This window comes from Pipistrellus kuhlii, unplaced genomic scaffold, assembly GCF_014108245.1.
Source record: "Pipistrellus kuhlii isolate mPipKuh1 unplaced genomic scaffold, mPipKuh1.p scaffold_m20_p_5, whole genome shotgun sequence".
NCBI classification, from domain to species: Eukaryota; Metazoa; Chordata; class Mammalia; order Chiroptera; family Vespertilionidae; genus Pipistrellus; species Pipistrellus kuhlii.
In genome coordinates this window covers 27,816,011-27,835,206 of record NW_023425551.1, presented here as the reverse complement: position 1 = coordinate 27,835,206, position 19,196 = coordinate 27,816,011, and the positions used below count along the sequence as shown (strand labels likewise).

The window sequence follows — 19,196 nt, the reverse complement described above, 5'->3', positions numbered from 1 at the left end:
ACAATTGTGTTTCTCTCAGTGCCCACATCTGCACAGCACACACTATTAAGATTATATCAACTATTATTAGCCCATGGGCATTCTTAATTTCTCCACTTTTGGCTTCAGAATTTTAAGCTTTTGAGGACACCATTATTTTTTTAAAATATATATTTTTTATTGATTTTTAGAGAGAGAGAAAGGGAGAAGGATAGAGAGATAGAAACATTGTTCCACAGCCGCCTGCATGCCCCGTACTGGGATTAGAGCCTGAAACCTGGGCATGTACCCTGAAATTGAACCAATGACCTCTTGGTTCATGGGTTGAAACTCAACCACTGAGCCACACTAGCAGGCAAGGACATCATTCTTTACCAATACTCAATTAGGGGTAGGTTTTTTGGATTGGTAAGAATAATTCCACAACGATGTGAGCTAAGCATGAAGTGATTTTTAGAAAGAGTTTGAAACTCCAGAGCAAGTCTACAGATTTACTTTTCTCATCTCAGAATCTCATCTTGCAGCCCAAGGAATATCCAGAGACTAAAGTGGATTTTGCTGAGAGATTTTTAGGCGAGAGGGGTTAATACTGTCTCAGTACCCTATTCCGTGGCCGCCCTTTGTCCAGTCAGTCCTCATCTCAGCTGGGGAGCTCAGCCTCATATAGCCTTTGCTTCTGAGGGCTTTTGGTTGTGGTTCTATAGCTCGTGCCTTGTCTTGGTTTATTGGATCTCAGTGTTAACTGAATCTACCTGGGAACCTGCCTAATAATTTCCACTCCCTTTAGCTTGTCCCATGTTAGTTCTGGTCTCCCCCAACCACAAGAAGGAGGTTAAGCCTTGCTTCTGACCGCCAGCCAATGGTTGAGGCCTATGTGTTTGCTTGAATAGTCCCAGTTGCTCTATTTAACTTGTCCATTGAAACATCCCTTTATTGCCTAATCATGCAGGGGACCTCAAACTTTTTAAAGTGGGGGCCAGATCACGGTCCCTCAGAGAGCTGGAGGGCCGGACTATATGAACTACTAATTCCTACTGTAACACCTCGGCTGCGCTCACTGCCCAAAAAACCTGGCGGTCCGGATCAGACTCCTCTGCGGGCTGCATGTGGCCCGCCGGCCGTAGTTTGAAGACGCCTGCTAGAATGACAATAAGAGCCAGAGCACATGTCTAAGGTAGTGGCAACATGGTGACTGGTCTCTGTCTCCTAGCATAGACTTTCTCAGAGTTCTAACAGCTGACATGTATTCTCCTGTATGTCCCATGCTGGTGCGGGAATGGGAGGGATTTGGGGGGGGGGGACATCCAGACCCTGGCCCCCAGAATCTGCCCTGCTTCAGTATAGCTAATTCTGTATTGTTTAACAACCACCTCTCTAAGTGATAATAGGTTGGAATGTTTACACATCCCATTAGAATACTTTAAAAAATATATATATTTTATTGATTTTTTACAGCGAGGAAGGGAGAGAGGGACAGAGAGCTAGAAACTTCAATCAGCTGCCTCCTGCACCCCCTCGATTGGGGATGTGCTTGCAACCAAGGTATATGTCCTTGAACAGAATTGAACCCGGGACCCTTCAGTCTGCAGGCCGACGCTCTATTCACTGAGCCAAACCAGTTTTGACATCCCATTAGAATTTTGTTGCACTTCCTAATTTTCCAAATGCTGTCTCTTTTTATATCTCCATTGATATACTTTTCCTTCCCACCCATCTGTTGAAAAACTCTGTCCCCTCCTGAAGGCAGGAATTGCCTGATTCTTCTCTTCAAATTCATGTCTTCAACTGGGCAGACTACCATCACACCATTCTGGTGAGGAGATCAAGCTTTGGTCCTGGACTCTCACTCACATTCTCTTATCTCTCTCTAATTAACTCTTTGGTGCTCAGCCAAGTGGGATGGAAGTAGCAGGAAGGTAAAACTATGGGGCCAGTAAAAAATTTAAGCAATTTTCACCTCTGTTTCTTGTATTTCAAGTTTCTGGGACCTCTTTTCTCCTTCCTTTTTTTTCCCTATCAGATCAGGGACTCAACTAGATCACTTTATTAATAGTTACTACCTCAGTACTCACAGCAGTCTTGCAGGCTGGACAAAATCAGGCCCATATGCAGATGAGGATGTTAAGGTCCAGAAAGGTCAAGATTATTTTGGTTGCAGCTCTTCGCAGTTCAGACCTTTTCAAGTGGGCACCACTGAGCAGAGAGGAATTACCTAGGGGACCCGAGGGAATTGAATATACGTGGGGTCAAAGAGGGGGTTCCGTGGGGAGTGGAGAAGATCACAAGGGAATTTTAGTTCCCGAGCCAGGCAGTGGGCCGAAGCTAAGGCTTATCCAGCTGCTGGAGATTTGGCTGTACTAATGCTTGGGGGTGGGACTGGGGCAGAGATGGAAAGATCTTCATATTAAAGGCTATGCCTGGAGCAGTTCATCTGTTGGCCGGCCCTGACCTTTTGCAGCGTGACTAGAGGATCTTGTGATCAGTTATGCCTCCCACCCCAGGGAGCAGAGGGAAGTGGCGGTTTGCTTATTATCTGACCCTGATCTTCTTGGTTTCAGGATAAATCATCCAATTGGCAGTATTTATAACTTAAAAGAAACCCCAAAAAGGAAAAAAATGGTAAAACTTGCATTGGATATATTAAAGCAACGTTAATTGTAAATGTGACTTGCTTACTGTATTTGACTAAAGGGCTTACAGGACTCTCCAAGATCAGACCACCCTTCCTCATCACCCTGTCTGACTTAATAGCGACCAATTATCCCTTCCCCTTCCTCCACTCCCGCCACACCACTCGCCTTGCTTGGGGAAGGTAGAGGTAGGCACACCCAGCCACTCACCAAGTTCTTCAGATACCTGAGGCATTTGCTAGTCAGGCTTACTTTTCCTGAATGTACTTCACTCAGCAGGCTTTGCTCCTTTGGCCTCTGGGAAACTTATCTCACTGAATTTCTTCCATGAGAACACAACTCTAGTTCTCCCATCCCCTTGGCACTCCTTACCTACTTGACTTTGTCTTCTCTTTCCCCCGCTGTCCTGTTATATATTTATTTACTGTCTGCCCCTCTCATGCCCCATCCCCATTCTCTCCTGGGATGTTTACAAACATTGAGCCAACACATAAGGGCCTCCCAGTGAGTAGTAGGTGCTCAAACAGCATTTGTTGAACAAATTCATGCTAATTATTACATGAAATAATCTTTCTCATGCTTAATGCTAATATAGGCTATTATGTCTTATCTTATTATGAGACTAAATTGTGATAGTGACTGTCTTAATAAAGTATCTATTTCTTCATCTTCTCCCCCAATTTTAAGTGGCCTAAAAGATATAATAATCTATTTATATAAAAGCCTAAGCCACCAGACGACCAGATGACTGGCCGATTGCTTTGGCATGCACTGACCACTAGGGGGCAGATGCTCAGTGCAGGAGCTGCAGCCTGATAGTCAGTGTGCTCCCACAGTGGAAGTGCTGCTCAGCTGACTAACAGGCACCAGATGCTGGGCTCATGGCTGGCTGGCGAGCACAGCTGCAGTGGTGTGAGCCTCTCCTGTGGACAATCCCCTTGCATGCCCCTTCCCCATCCAGACTTGGACCGTGATGGGAGGTGCAGCTGGGCCGGGATGAGTCGGAGAGGTGCAGCACCTGGCCCGGGCTCGGGGTCCTCGCTGGCTGCTTGCCACTTCACACACTGCTATATCCCTCAGGAGATGTAGGTCTGCCAGTTGACCCCCACAGGCCAGTGCACAAATCTATGCACCGAGCCTCTAGTAGGATATAAATACATATAAAAAAATGAAGGAACAAAAGAAAACAATAGTGAAGTCTGAGTTAGAATAATAAGAAAAGAAATTTGTCTTTTATTAATAACAAGCTATTGGACTCTATTCAAAACTTGGAAAAAGACCAATACAAAACAACAACAATAAAACACGAAAAACATACTAACTCATTAGTTCTATTTGGTCCTTGTGGAAAAATGTGTTTAAATCCAGGTCTTGTTACTTATTATTTGTGTACATGGGCACATTACTTAACTTCTCGGGTTCTGACATTCTGTAAAGTGGATATAAATATAGTGTTGACCTCATAGCTCTGCTGGAAATTCAACGAGAACAGAGTGTATTGAAGTCCTCGGTCCCTGGCCCAGGTTCTTAGTGGGAGGTGGGAGACAGGGGTGTGGGGTGTCCCATGTGGCTCTGCCACAGACCATGCCATCTGCTCCACAAAACAGCCAGCTCCTCAGCTCTACCCTAGAAGTCACAAAGCCACTATGAGAAGTAGTGCCCATGAAATGACCCATTATATCCCAGGTCTAAGTGACCTTATTTTAAAAGAAAAATTACCCAGATGTGGTCTTTTTTTACATCTCCTTTAAACACAAATTTCATCTACTTAAACCCGGGCTTGGTGTGAAATGTGAGGATAAACACACCTTACGTTTACAGATTGAATTTGGAAGCAGTCCTTGCACATAGAGTCCCGACAACCCCCTAAGTGCATTTGCTGTGCTTTTGCCTGGTGCGCCAACCAGAGCTGCCTGTGGAAATGAATGAGCTGGCCTGGGCGGGCGATACTGTAAATAACAGCCACCAGGAAAAAAAAAAATCCCGAGGAAAATTAATTTTCAACAGTGGAACAGAGCAGGGAAAACAGAACTCGCTTGTCCTGCTTATGATTTATAACATGTCCCCTTTTAACTCACCATAATGAATCACCGGCTTCTCCTCCAGGAGTTGATTCTCTCTGCGTTTGGCTCTGCATATATGCACACGCAAGAACCTGAACACTCCCTGTCCTTAGGGATTCCTGTCTGCGAGGCTTCCACATCCTATTCTTTTCTCTTTGTTATTTATTTGAAAGCCCATTCTATTCTTTTCAACATGAACAACAACAACAACAACATCTCCACAGGGAACTTCTTCCCCGTTCTTGTTTCTTCAGAATTCTCAGCCAAATTTCTTCAAGAGGCAAGTTTCCAACAACTGGATTAGAGCATAAAATTCACATTCTCCTAAAGAATATTTTTATGATTCAGCGATGTCAAGCCAGTGATAAAAACCATTTAAAAAAAACAATCAAATTTTGTAGTTGTATTTAAGTTTTAAAATATGTATTTAACAGATCTTTGAGGAACTCTTACTAATATAGTTACATAATGTGCTATTTAGTAATCATGTTTGCCTGGAAGCCCATCAACTTGTAGTTATGTTTTTATTTATCATTTGTACCTTGACTTGTTCAATGCCAACTTGTTCTTAGCAAAGTTTCCTCAGATTTATTCCCCTGTTGCCAAAGCTGGTGGTTGCACTGCTCAATACCCCGGCTGTTTCACCCCTTGGCAGCATCTGCCACTACTGACCATTCATTCCTTCTTCCAGAAACATTTTGTCCCATAGGCCATGGTAAGCACACACTTCACAATTTCTTAGCACATTTTCTGTGGCTTCTAATTCCAGTTCTTCTTCTTCCACCTATATTTTAAATATGGCTTTTCCTCAGTGCTCCATTCTGGGCTGCTCTCTTCTCCCTCTAAACTCTGCTGAAGCAACCTTCCCCATGCCCACGGATGCTGTTTACATCTTCATCTAAAGATTTCCCTCCTGAAGTCAAAGCTATTTATTCAACACACACTTAGGTAACACAGCACTTCAATCTGACCTTGTTCCAGTATAATTCAGTTATCCTTCTACCTCTATCTTCTCTGCCTTCTTCATTGCCCCCCTTTGGTAATGACTATGACTAAGCATCCCGCTGTCCAGGTTAGGGCTGTGGTGTGGTGCCATCCTAGATTTCCAAATGAGGTGCTTTCTATCCATCCTCTTCTCTCCGTTCCCTCTGCTGAGACCTGAATTCAGACCACTGCTACCTCTACCCTGTTTACTATCTTTCTTCCTCCTGTCTTGTTCCTCCTGCGCCCCACTCCATTCCCATTCTTCACCAAGAATGGTCCAATACACACATCTAATAAAGATACTCTACTTAAAACAAAAACAACATTTAATAGCTTCTCATTATCCTCAGGATAAAGTCCAAAGTCCAGTCTGTAAGGCCTTAATGGACTGGTCCCTGTTTGCCTTTTTAGCCTTATTTCTTTCTTCTTGACACATTTTCTTTTCTTTTTTTCATCCATGGCCTTCTAAGCTTCAGTTTTTCTGAAAATCTTCCAGTCCTCTAACGTTGTTTTCTCTGCCTGGTATGCTCTCATTCCTGAACATCCCTTACCCCACTCTCCCTTACATGGTTTAAGGCCTAGGCATCATCAGGTGTCAGTTCTTCCAGGAAGTATTCCTGGAGTGTCTAGACCTCCCCTTCATGCCTACTCCCACTGTACTTTAACTGCCAGAGGACTTGCAAGCCACATCAGCTCTGTGTGCCCAGGGGCAGAGTTTAAAATGTGGTGGAATATTCATGCCTTGTATAGTGCATTACTCATAGTATACTGCATCAATATTTGTGGAAAAATTAATGAAAGGAAGAATAAGGTCTAGCTGTCAGGTTCTAATAAACTTTAGAGCATACCTATCTATCTATAAAGTATGCGCAGCAGAATCTTTACTATCTTTAGACAGAGGTTGTAAAAATACCATCTTAACATTAAAAAAAGACAATAATAATAATACCACTCTACATTTACTGAGCATCACAAGCAGTGCTCACATATGCTATGTGTGAAGTGTTTCACATATGCTATGACCTTTGTTCTCACAAGTAGGGGCTATGTTCTCCACATTACAGATGAAGTGAGTAAGGCTAAAGGAGATTAATAATTTGGCCAAAGTCGGTTGGCAGAGCCAGGATTCTATGCAACCCCCAGAGCTCTGTCCTCCCAAAGTCATTCCACAGAATGGATAATGTGTACAACAAAAATGTATTGAATACTCGCATTGTGTAAAATACCCTAAGGGTGTGTACACTACAGTCCCTGTATCCCTCCCGTGAAAATAACCAGCAACATTGAAGAGCAGGCCTGTTTTGCATTTGTCTTGTTATTTCCAACAGCCTGGCAGAAAATGTTCTGTACGTCACGTAACATAGAGAGGAAACCAGAAAACTTTCCAGCTCTTCTGCATCAGATACTGTAATTTTATTATTTAGCAAATAATGTGAATGCTCAGGTTCATTCATATCCATATATAAATGCAAATAGTAAAGTATAATGGAAAACCAAGTGGCAGATTCTCATTATCTGCCTTTTTTGAAATCTATGCAAATGTTCTCCATTGTAAACAAGTACTGAACTGCAGAGTTCTAGGCCTAAAATAAACCTGGAAATTATTTACTTCAGTTCTCCCCAATTATTTTTTAGCTTGATATCCAAAGAAGGTAACTAGTGAGTATAAGAAAGTAACAGGACTCAGGGAAACTCATTGGCAGTATCTGCAAAATGTGCCCATCCTGAGATTTAGCTAGTCCACTCCTGGGAATATACCAACATATATGCTTTTATAGTATATATACAATACAATATTGTGTGTATGTATGTGTATATATATATATATTTATATTTATATTTATATTTATATTTATATTTATATTTATATTTATATTTATATTTATATTTATATTTATATTTATATTTATATTTATATATTTATATATTTATGATATGAAGGGTGGGGCAGAAGTAGGCTTTCCATTGTTCATATAGGAAATAATACAATAATCCATATATATAAAAAGCCAGGGGCCATCATGATTGAACAGACCGAACAGATGACCAAACAGGCTGCATGGGCAACCAGGCCAGCAGGGGGGTTAGAGAGGGATAACAAAATGACTGAACAGCAGGCTGCATGGGGCAATCAGGCTGCAGGGAGGTTAGTGAAGGATGACCAAACCAGTTCACAGAAGGCTGTGGGGTGACCAGGCCTGTGGGTGGGGCAGTTGGTGGTGACCAGGATGGCAAAGGGCACAATTAGGTGACTAGGCTAGCAGAGGGGAGCAGTTAGGGGTGACCAGGCTGGCAGGGGGGAACAGTGAGGGACGACCAAACAACCAAACAGCAGGCTGTGTGGAGTGACCAGGCCAGTGGGGAAGGGGAAAAAGGGGGGGCAAGGGGAGATTAGGCCAGGTGTATGTGTGGGGGCAATTAGGTGTGACCAGGTAGGCAGGCAAGTGAGCAGTTAGGACCCAGTGGTTTAGGATTGTGAGAGGGATGTCCAACTGCCAGTTTAGGCCCTAAACTGGCAATTGGACATCCCCCAAAGGCTCCCAAATAGAGAGGGTGCAGGCTGGACTGAGGTGACCCTCTTCCCTTGTGCATAAATTTTGTACTCTGGGCCTCTAGTTAATAAATAATAATACAAGAGTAAAGTGTTTCATGTACTCACAAATGTAAACCTACTCTTGCCCCAACCTGTATGAATATATGTATATGTAATGCTCAGACAAATTTTTTTTTTTTGCCAAACCCCAAACAGAAATTAATCTAGTGATCATCAATAGAATAGGAAAATAAAATATGGTACATTTGAGAAATGGAATATACCATGTATTGATGTCAACAAAGTACAACAGAATCCAAACACGTGGATGAATCTCAGAAACATTAGCAAAAGTAGTAATAATTTTATTGCAACCTTATAAATTTTAAAAATCAGCCTAACGTAAACTATGATGTCATGAATCAGAAGAATGGGGGTGGAGGGTGGGGTGTGATTGGCTGGTTGTTTGTTGGAATGTTGGTGGATTTCTATCGTCATTTGAGTGCTGGTTATATCCCTGTACTTCCTCTGTGACAGTCCATTGAGCTGTATAGTTATTATGTGTGCATTTTTCTGTATGTATGTTATTCTTCCCCCCAAAAGAAGAAACTTTGGAATTCTCATTATTAATTTCAGACATTATAAAAAAAATTCTCTGACACAATGTGAAAAATTTATGCAATGCTTCAAATCTTAATTCTGCTAAAACTAACATTTGTTTCAGTCATATCAACAAAAACAAATACTTCAGTTTTGAAACCATTTGCTACAGAAACAAATGTGTTTGATGAGAAAACAAAAACAGTATTTCCTTTGGCAAGCATTTGTTGTATTGGAGGAAGCAAATATAAACCTTTCAAAGTGTTACCGAATTTGCTTAGATGCTTAGCGTACTCAAAATTCAGAATTTTGTGGAACTATATATATTGTAAAAACTGTATCTACACAAATAACGTTAACAGAAATAAAAAGGCTGAATGTCTAAACTGTTGCTATGGCCTATGTCCCTCTCCACACAGTTTTATAATGCCTGGCAGGTATTAGGCATTCAAAAATATTTGCTATCTGAATAAAAATATAGTACCCTGAATGCTCTTTAGAGTAAGTACTTCTAATTAATCTTTCCCACATAGAGCTATTTTAAAATACTTGGTAAATAGGAGGTTACCTATACAGCTTTACTATTTTAGTAGACATATAATGGAGAACAATGACTGAAAAGTAAATCTCTATCAAATGCTAATAGTTATTATTTACAAAATACCTATATCTGATAGAATATCACTACATGATCTCTGAAGCAACAAATCATTTCAGATAAAGAATATTTATTAAATAAAAACTTGAAAGTCATTAAGACCTTAGAAAAATGAACTACCCCTTCCCTACCCAGTCCACTATATTTAGAGGAAAAAAAAAATGAGACAAGAGTATAACTCTCCCTGGAAGTAATCATGTATTAAATTGCTGTTAAGGAAACCTGACAAAATATTAGCTTTCAAGGAAAAACGCAATTTATAATTTCTACTTTTAAGTAATATATTCTTACTATGACTCTAAAATCTGTCTAGGCCACCATTAACATTTTGAAAGAAAATTCTCCAGTTCTTACCAAACAGAAATAAATAATACCTGACAACAGCATTAGTGAACATAAACATAAAATTACCTGTTATTAAAAACGGAGCACATTTTTCTCAAAGAAATATATTACTCAGCTGTAAAATAGTATGTTTGCCATTCACACTAATGTTTCAACATTATGGTTCAATCTTCTAAAAAGCTGACATGGAAAATAATGGCCTAATAAACTAATTCATCATAATGTGCAAAAGAAACTGCTGGAATAAATTGTAATAACCTTTCAAAAACTAGCAGCTTTTAAAAGTATTAATTCCTACTTCAGATAATTGGAAAGGACACCTGGGTGGGTAGGCAATATTTTTTATGGGATTGCTCTGTCAGGAGCACAGATTGTCCCTGGACTCAGCAATGATCATTTAGCACTAAATGACAGTGAATCTTGCAAATAGGTCTTCTAGATGGTGTTTGCCATAAATTACCAAACTCAACTCCCCTCAAGGTCAGTCAGATGAGAGGGCAGGTATCAAATGGCCTTTGTGGAGACCTAGAGTGATCCTTGGTTTCATAAATGGACAATAGTTGTGTTGGCTGCCATAAAATCAACTTAATGCACTGACAACATAAATTACCATCAAACTTTGACAACTTTTGTTCCTAGAAAACAGCTGAAGAATGCTTTTTATCAAAGTGGGGGGAAATGGATAACAATATGTTTTGCCCTGTAGCAGATCATAAATATTTTTAACAATGCTAAGTGGAGAATGAGTTAATATTAAACATGATACTTTAATGTTTTACTTGATGCATTAAAAATAGTATCTAAGTAATATTAAAGTGACACTTGCTTTTTAAAGTAACTGATATATATATATATATATATATATATCACAGTAATGCAATGGAGAGAGAGAGAGAAAGAGAGAGAGAGATGAAGAGATGAAGAACAAGGTTATATTTGCCTGGCGCTGGGTATTTTTACCAAACCTAAATAACCAAAAAGAATATTTCTTTCTTTCTAGTCTTATTTGATCAATGAAGTCCACTGGACCTAAAGGAAAGATAAATTCTTCAGCTCTCATACTACCCTTAATAAATCATTAATTCGCTTTCTTTATGGCCCAGTTTTCCCATCAAGTACAAGAATTAAACTGGGACAATTTGAAGACAATGGGATTTATCCTGGGAGGAAGCACCAGATGTATCCAAACTGCTAGAGAATCATATCAACATACTTGTAAAAGTGATCTAATGTAGACAACCAATAAACAGTTTTTAAAAGTCACTTTGGTAGGAAACATAACAATAGCTAAATCAATAAATTAGAATTTTGGAAACAAACTGAACATCATTATTTAGCTGAATTTACATCACTCACGTAAGCATCCTGCCATCCTATAAATGCATTATTATTACTATAACATAAAGCTACAACTATTTTCTCAGGCATTTTTATAAAAGTATTATCTCTTTGGAAGCAGGATTTTACTGTAAATTTGCCTAAAAGAAAAAAGCCACATTGAATAAAAAGCAAGGAATCCAGTGGTGTCTCAGAACACAAATATTAGGGATGATGTCCAATTAATTCAAAAACAAAATTTATAAACGATATAACTTCCCAAACAGAATTTAAAATTATTTTGTCTCTTTCTCTCCTATATCTACTCATCGCCTCTCATCTTTCTTTGCCCTACTTCTTGTATTTATTTCCTTCTTTCTAGTCCCACTGTCACTTTTATCCAAAACCTCATCACCTTAGAACTGAATTATTGCTGTTGTTTCCTTGCTCCTGCACTTTCTGCACAAATTCATTCTGCCCATGTTCTGCCAAATGTATCTTTTTTTAAAGCACTGTTTAATTATGTGATTTCTCTGCTCAAAAATGTTCAATGACTCCCATCATCTGGAGGCCAAAGGCCAGAGTCTTTAGTTGGAGCCAGAGCCTCTGGCTATCTGGGCTCACCCCCTTTTCCAATCTTGTCTTCTCTGATTCCCATGAACAAGCCTTCAGCATAACAAATGAACCGGCTGCCGGCCGCCTCCACCCCAAGTGCTTGCCTGGCCAGGCTGTCCATCCTCTCTGCCTAGACAGAGCCTTATTCTGTGAGGCCTTTTTCACTACTTTAACCCATAGTCAGCACCTCCAGCCATGAAACTGTAGGACTCTTTTTTTCCCTTCTTTTTTATTAAACACAACTTATTTCACTGTTCTCATGTTACTTAACTTCAATTTTTGTTGCTTAATGGTTTCCATATCTTCCCCCTCCCCCTAATTAATTCATAAAGCTGTTTGAGGTAGGGTCTGCGTTCTTATTCTCTGCCAATCTCCCTAGCACACAGTTATGAAACTAGTGGGCAATCAGTGATACTTGTTTAATGAATGAATACAAAATGCTGTTCCAGACTTCTTGTAAGATTAGGATGAAAGATACTCAGTTGTGCTTGTAACTTGCGGCATTCAGAACGGCAATTTATGCATGTGGGGCAGTTTTCTGGAGTTCCATAAACCTGTTTTAATTTTCAAGTTCTTAGTAGAATCCTAGATTATAAAACATCAGCTGAGCACATGAAAGTGACAATGTTAAAATCTGACTTTGATGTAAACTTGAGCACCCTTAGAATAAATACAAAGTGGTGCGTATTCATTGAATTAGTACTAATTTTCAGGAAAATTCCTTACTAACAGAAAGTTCAATAATTTCTAACAAAACTGGAATCATTTTAAGACAGAGAAAAAAAGATAAGTATGCAGCAGTCCAGAGTCTTTAGTTTATAAAAGTTTTATATTTTATCTTATGATATTCTTAGAAAGAACATGATGTTGAACTCGACAAGACCTGAGTTGGAAACCCAATTTTGCTACTTATCACATATGCCATCTTATGTCAATAATTAAATATCTCACAGGGACAATGGGAATACTAATATCCAATTCGTTTGAAAATCTGAGATGGAGACTCTTTTGAGCTGTATATTAGGATAAGGAACTTAGGATACCTAGCCCAGTACATGGCATATTAATAAATTGTAGCTATTATTATTGTATGTGTGTGTTTAACTTTTTGCCTCCCATCCTCTATGGAGGCAACTGGCTTCCCTAATAGTTAAAAATATGAACATAGGAGTCTCAAAATCTGGGTTTGAATTGTGGCACTACGTTTTTACTGGTGTACTCAACTATTTCTTAACCTATCTGAACCCCAATTGTATAGGAGGGCATATGAGGAAAACAAAATATCCTTGTAGGGACATTCTGAAGACTATTTTAAAGGGTCTAGCACAGAACAGGCACTCTATGAATAGCAGATTTTACAATTCTTACTAGTGGCCTGGTACACGGATTCATGCACATTGAAAGAAAAATATTTAGAAGAAATATTTTAATATTGCTATTTTCCCTTTCTCCCTCAGTGCCTGGGAGCAGGGCAGTGGCTCCATCCCCTCCTGCCATTGCTGGTTGCTGTCTGCAGGGCGATTGGCAGGGCCATCAGGCCTCCGCCTGGTTCCCTCAGCCCCTGGGAGCTGGGCAGTGGCCCTGCCCCCTGATGCTGGTCTCCATCTGTGGGGCAATTGGCGGGGGCAATCAGGCCCCTGCTTTTACCTATGTTGGCCTGGCACTGCCTGCTCACCTGCTCCACCATCCTCCAAGGTCCTGCTCATGTTGGGGCCCATCAGGGCTGGCAGTGCCTCCACTGCTGCCCACTGCCAGCACTGCATTGCCGATACCTGCCATGTTTCGCTCTGTCCTCTGGTCAGCGCATGTCATAGCAATCGGTCAAACTCCCAGTCTCCCAGTCAAACCACCACCCTCAGGGACAATTTGCATATTAGGCTTTTATTATATAGGATGAGTCTTCTCCTGGACAGGTACCATCCTGCTATATATTGAAGAACCCATGTTCACAAATATTTTTTAAGTAATAGAAGTAGGAAAAATTTTCTCTATTATATTTCTCTACTTTGCAAAAAAACAACAACCAAAAACATAATTTGGTATTGTAAAAATTATTTTTATAAATATTTGTATAGTGACTTATAATTTACTAGAGGTCCAGTACATGAATTCATGCATGGGTGGGGTCTGGCCAGCCACTCCATTGAACTGGCCAGGCCAGTGCGGAGTGGGGATTTTGGGGGGCCAATCCGGGCTGGGCCAGTGGGGGTGGGGAGATGCAGACAGTTGGCTTCCTGGCCCACCCCTGATCGGGGTGGGGGGAGGGGAGGGGGTCAGTGGTGGGGCCAGCTGTGGGGAGGGGCCATGAGATGCTGGGAGGGCTGATTGGGGCCAATCAGACCCATTGGCTGCCACAGTATATGTCATAGCAACCAGTTGCGGTTGCTTGGCTTTTATATATATAAATAAGGAATACACTCTAAAAATATCCCTCAAATTAGCCATTTCTTGCTCCATTACTCCAGTCATTATCCTTACAAGCCATTCCACCATCAAGGTGCTTAATAATTAACAATAATGATAAAATTAAAATATTAAAGAGGCTATTATAATAAGTTAAGTGTGTTATTGTCATAGGCTATATTTTTCAAAAATACTTGACAGTTAAAATTGGTCAGATGCAATTGAGCAATTGATCATAGATTCTCCATCTCAGCCATAGATCTTGGAAGTGGAGGCTTCCTTTAGGCAAGCTTTGACAAAGGACACTTATAAAAGTGGTTTCTTAATTTCTCTTTGATTTCTTCAGTACTATTTAAAATATCAACTAGGTTGCCTGTTCTCAGTTAAGTTAAAATACAATTTAAAAAAATCCAGTAGATGGTTTCTGGAATTTATCATGTAAACAAAGGAAAAGAAAGAATATGGGTATATTCTTATAGTAAACTAGAGGCCCAGTGCATAAAATTCACACACTGGGGCAGGGATCCCTCAGCCCAGCCTGTGCCCTCTCACAGTCCAGACGACTTGCTCCTTACCACCTGCCTGCTCACTCCTTACCACTTGGCTCGCTGCTCCTTAGTGCTGCAGTGGAGGCAGGAGAGGCTCTCGCCATTGCCACTGTGCTCACCAGCCGTGAGCCTGGCTTCTGGCTGAGCAGTACTCCAACTGTGGAAGTGCACTGACCACCAGAGTCAGCTCTTACATTGAGGATCTGCCCCCTGGGGGTCAGTGTACATCATAGTGACTGGTCATTCTGGTTGTCCTGCCGTAATGGTTGCTCAGGCTTATATAGATAACTTCCTTAAATCTAAATACATGCAACAGGTCATATGGTGAGATTCATTATTCTATAAACTCAGTAGGGATGTAATTAAATGCTAAGAAATGGAAAGCACTTTACAGTTTTATAACACTGAACTGTTTTTACTATCGTAATAAGTGAGGCATATGGTTATTTAGTTTATTAACTAAATGTGTGCCATAGTTTATTAACTCATAAAATACATCTACTTCCATTCAAAACAAGACACCAGCAACAAATCAAATGCTATTCATTTCTATGAAAACTTTTGAAGAAATTGTTTCAAGATCCAGCAGCCTGGATCCCACTGAGGCCCTTAGGGGTTTCAGGTACTCTGTGAGGTACACATGTAGTTTGTTTTATTTTATTTTTTGAGCTTTGTTTTTAAAATACCTTTATTGTTAAAAGTATTCCATATGTCTCCCTTTCTCCCCATTAACCTCTTTCAGCCCACCTATGCTACACATGTAGTTTTAGAACCATGTATTTAAGGATAATATTACTCTTTAAATATATATATATTTTATTGTTTTTCTACAGAGAGGAAGAGAGAGGGATAGAGAGTTAGAAACCTCGATGAGAGAGAACCATCGATCAGCTGCCTCTTGCTCCACCCCCACTGGGGATGTGCCCACAACCAAAGTACATGCCCTTGACCGGAATCAAACCCAGGACCCTTCAGTCCACAGGCTGACACTCTATCCACTGTGCCAAACTGGTTTCAGCAATAATATTACTCTTAATCCTTCAGATGAGTAGCTTGCCATACAACCATCCCTTATACTAGGTACTTGGCTCCATATACAACAGTCCTGATTTCCAATGTTTTGTCCTATATATCTAGTGTTTGATTTAGTGATTCTGGCAATTATAGTTACATTTTAAAACATGATCTAACATAGTATAAGGACAACTGACAACTGAACAGCCTTGAATCAGCACTGGTGCTAGAGTAATTTCTTCTAGATCTGCCCCCAGACGCTTCCACAGACATGGCTTTTCTTTGTCTTTGATCTTCACTTCCTTTCATTGCTTCCACCTTCCTCCCATCACCTGCTAGGGAATTCAAACCTTTTGGGGACTTCTTACCTGTTTCAGTGTTTATGTTCCCCAGGTCCATAATGATGGCTTATGTCTATAGTATCAATGATAATTTAGAAGCCATTTACAAATAAAATGTTTTGATACTCAAAATAACTGAGGAAACTGAGGCATAAGGAGGCACATGCGCACCTGAAATTGTGTCAAGAGGATCTGCCTCATGACTGACTCTGAGCCTCACTTTACCCCATTACTGCCTCATCATTGCTTCGTCTTTGGGTTAGATTTAGATAGGAAATTCTTTCCCACTAGTGTGATTTTTAAATATGTTGGTTAAATTATTTGAATTTTAGCTTTTTGGTTGGTAAATGGGGGATAACGATCCCTACTTCACAGGGTATTTTGAAGATTAAATTAAATAATATTTACAAAGTAAAAAAAGACACCCCAACAAACCTACAATAAGATAAGCATTCAACAATGTTAGTTCTTCCAATCCCTTCTCATGGAAATATTTTACCTGAAGGTAGTTTCTGTAGGTCCATAGAGGATTTCTAAAGCTACTCTATAATTAAGCGGTGGGCCAGGAGGGCAGAGTATACTTAATGTATCAGCAGGGCGACAAAATTTAATTTAACCAAGGATTTATCAATCATCTACTACATCCCAGCATAGTGCTCGGTGCTACAGATGCACTAATGAAGCAGCAGCGGCCAAGGAATTTTGGCAGTGACAAGAACAAGACTTGATGATTTCCTAGAAGATGAAGAGATTCCAAGAAGGCTAGTCTGCCAAGTTTAACAGAGTTCTTGGTAAATTCTCCAAAATAATTAAAAATAGAATAAAATGATTGTAAAGTTTATAAATTTTGTAGTTTATTCTTTGATGGCAAGTGAATACATTTTATTCACTTGCTAGTAATATTCACTACCTCTCAGGGCCACAGGGCTCCTGTTTGTAGAATGGTGATAACTGTATTTTATAGCATTACGAGAAAACTGAGATGGAATATTATTGTGTCTACAGTAGTAACTAGGTAATGATTTTTTGAGTGCTTTTTATGTATTAGATATGCCAAGCCTTTTAAAATTTGTTGGCTCCTTTGAACTTTACAACAACTCAAGGAGATGGGTAGAATGACTGTTCCTACTTTAAAGATGTAGACAAAGCACAGGAAGTTTTTTTTTCCAAGCAACTTTGACCAGAGCACCCAGCTAGTAACTGGCTGAGTGGGAACTCAGACTGAGGCAGTGTGGCTTCAGGTCCTGTGTTCTTCACCCCTGCCCGCTGTTGCCTCACTTCATCATCACAGCTCATCGCACGCCCATTTCTGCTGCCCTGGCAGAGCAGCACCGAACAGACTGTCAGGCTACAGCGGGAAGGCTGGGAAGGGTTGGGGTGTGTGTGAGGGAGGTAAGAGATCAACTGAAGGACTTGTATGCATGCATATAAGCATAACCAATGGACGCAAGATACTGGGGGGTAGGGGATGCCGGGGGAAGGTCAATGGGGAAAAAAAAGGACACATATGTACTACTCTTGGTAATACTTTAAGCAATAAAAAATAAAAAAATGTGGCAGATCCTGCCTTTCCAGAAATAAACAGGAGCACTAAAGAAACAGGACATATGCACAAGGAGAAAAAAAGCAGTACGTGGATCCAGCTGTCAAATGCCAGAGAAAAGCTGTAATTGCACATGCTATAGAAGTTTGGACAAAAGCAAATATTGGGGATGGAGAAAGCATCCAGAATTTGCAGGGGAGGTGGAATTTGACTTAGGTCTTGGCGGGAAACCAGAACTAAAACCAGCTGAGAGGAGTTGGGACTTATTTCACATGGTCAGAGCGTGGGGAGAGCCAGGACTCAGACTCTGTGCAGTGTCCGTGGGAGGAAGGTTTCCACGTGGGAACACTGAGGCCGGAGAGCGGGAAGCAGTGTAAGTCACTTTGTGGAACGATTTAAAAGCCAAAGAGAATAAAGAGGTCTTCCTGTGGTTTCTGTATGGCCTTGTGCACACATACACCAGGCCGCCAAGTAGTGCTTTCAAGAGGCTGATGGGACGGGGGTGTGTTACACGCAGACGCACACAGAAGTCTTCAGTGCACATACCTACATTCAGACACGTCCCGGTTGATCCAGCGATGATTATCTGGTTGGTGGATATTCCATGGCCTCTCCTTCCCTACGGCCTGTCTTTGGGGCTTGCTCCCTGCTTGTCAGCACCTGAGGGTAGAGGCAGAGACAACGTGAGTTTCCAATTAGTTCCCCCCCCCCCCCTTCTTAGTAGCGTTGGTTAAAAATAATGTTTGAGAAGGAGCGAGATATTGTGGATGATCAGAACATTTCTTTTTTTTAAATGGTACTTCCAGTCTCTTTAGTAAACAATTTGCTGATGAGAGCAGAGCTCACATTTGAGCCTAACCCTGGATTATGTAATTGTTCATTCCCTTTCATCAGAGACACACTCATACGTACTTTCAGATAATGTTCTTGTAGCAGGACCTTGGTTCTGCTGAGCTTTTTAGGCGAGAGTGGTTAAATGTACTCTCCTTAAAATTGCTAATATCGCGTGCCTGCAGACGGACCTTTTTATAAGATGATATTACCCATATCAATCATTCTTCCCCCTTTGCTACTACTTGAATATATTAAACAATTGCTGCTGTTTCCTAAATTGAATAGATTATCAGAAGACTTGAGTAATTCTCTAGCTGCAAAGTACATATTTGGCTCTAAAATTAAAGTGTTGGGTAGATGGATAGAAGAAGATGGGGAAAATGAGACAAATTGCAAAGAAACAAATTTGCAATGCCAAACTTTTTTTAAAAGTAGGATTTCATTATTTCAGGCTGTTATTAAGAACGTATATGAGTAGATGGTAGGAGCCCAATCCCAATATATTGTTATCACTAGTATATATTTGAATATAGTAGACATAAAAATTATTCTAGTCCAAAATGGCCAGAATACCTACGAATACCCATATTTTACTTGGGTCTCTTGTGTGCAAATATATTTAGGGTGCAAAGCAAACACACACACACACACACACACACTCTTAAGAAGAGGAAAGACCTTAAAAACTTATACACTTGGTTAATAACCAGCTATCAAATCTATTGTTCTCCTCTCTGATTCATACTGCATTATACTATTTCCAGTTCTTCCACTTGAATCCTTGTCAGC

The 19,196-nt window shown here is 40.4% G+C and overlaps 1 protein-coding gene across 8 annotated transcripts in view; it reads right to left on the bottom strand.

Moving 5' to 3' along the window:
* HS3ST5 (heparan sulfate-glucosamine 3-sulfotransferase 5) overlaps positions 1-19,196 on the bottom strand; it is a 230,965-nt gene that overhangs the window by 78,559 nt on the left and 133,210 nt on the right. For 5 of the 8 annotated variants that reach the window (XR_006739952.1, XM_036414173.2, XM_036414171.2 and 2 more), the window contains exon 3: positions 18,120-18,233. The gene's annotated coding sequence lies outside the window, so the exon portion shown is untranslated. The remainder of the gene's footprint in view (positions 1-18,119; positions 18,234-19,196) is intronic. The other 3 variants (XR_006739953.1, XM_045572585.1, XM_036414172.2) reach the window with 1 other exon arrangement.